Source organism: Chaetura pelagica, unplaced genomic scaffold (assembly GCF_000747805.2).
Source record: "Chaetura pelagica isolate M959 unplaced genomic scaffold, ChaPel_1.0 scaffold10, whole genome shotgun sequence".
Taxonomy (NCBI): Eukaryota; Metazoa; Chordata; class Aves; order Apodiformes; family Apodidae; genus Chaetura; species Chaetura pelagica.
The window spans coordinates 10,359,193-10,360,115 of record NW_009952263.1 but is presented as its reverse complement, the minus strand read 5'-3'; positions in this window follow the sequence as shown (position 1 = coordinate 10,360,115).

Sequence of the window (923 nt, the reverse complement as noted above, 5' to 3'; positions counted from 1 at the left end):
GGGGCGCGCCGGGGGCGCCCTTTGCCTGCCCCTGTCACGTGGCGGGGGAGCAGAACAATAAAGTATAAATCAGTCCGCGGGCTATTAATGGGTCAGTGTTTTCCAGCCATAATTTTTATAGCGAGGCCATATGTTTTTATGCAAAGGGATATTGGAGTTATACGGCGGGGTTTGTTTTAATTGCGGCCAACTGAGATTAAAAGATCAGATTCCGTATTACAGTTCCCCCTTCCCTCTTTCTCTCGCACTCCTCTTTTTTCTTTTTTCTTTTTTTTTTTTCGTTTAAGCGGACTATTTTATATCATAATTAATCATCCCATCAGTGGGTCGTGTTCCCCGAGAAAAAAAAAAACAACCAACCCAACAAAAAAAACCCCAACCAACAACCACCAGCCTTGTGATCGGAGACCTTCACATAAAATTATACAATAATTGAAGCAATAAAAAAGGCAAAATAGCAGTTGCGGTATAGTGTATTTAAATATATATTTATTATATTTCATAAGGAGTTATTGTTTCGGGAGCCACAGGGTTGTTATTAAGTCAGTAACGATGAGCGCGCTCATTTGCATGGCTGTGTTTCACAGCAGTAAAAATTTACGAGTGCTTGGAAAGGTTAAATTATACTATTGTGTTTAGTTTGGGAACTCACTGTAAATAATACCGTTCCGTTCGGCTCAGAGCTGGCAGCGGAAAGTCAAATTCAACGTATCCCCTTTCCGAAATTGCGCCGCCGAGCCGGCCCTCCCCGCCCGGCCGGAGGAGGAGGAGGAGGACCAGGGCAGGCTCTGGCTCGGTATTTAGGCCGCCCTGCTCCGAAGTGCACTTCACCAGCCCACCCCGCCGGGCAAGAGCGCGGCAGTGACCGAAACACCCTCCTCGTCCTCCCCGCCGCTCCTGCCCTTGGACGGGGCCGCCGCCGG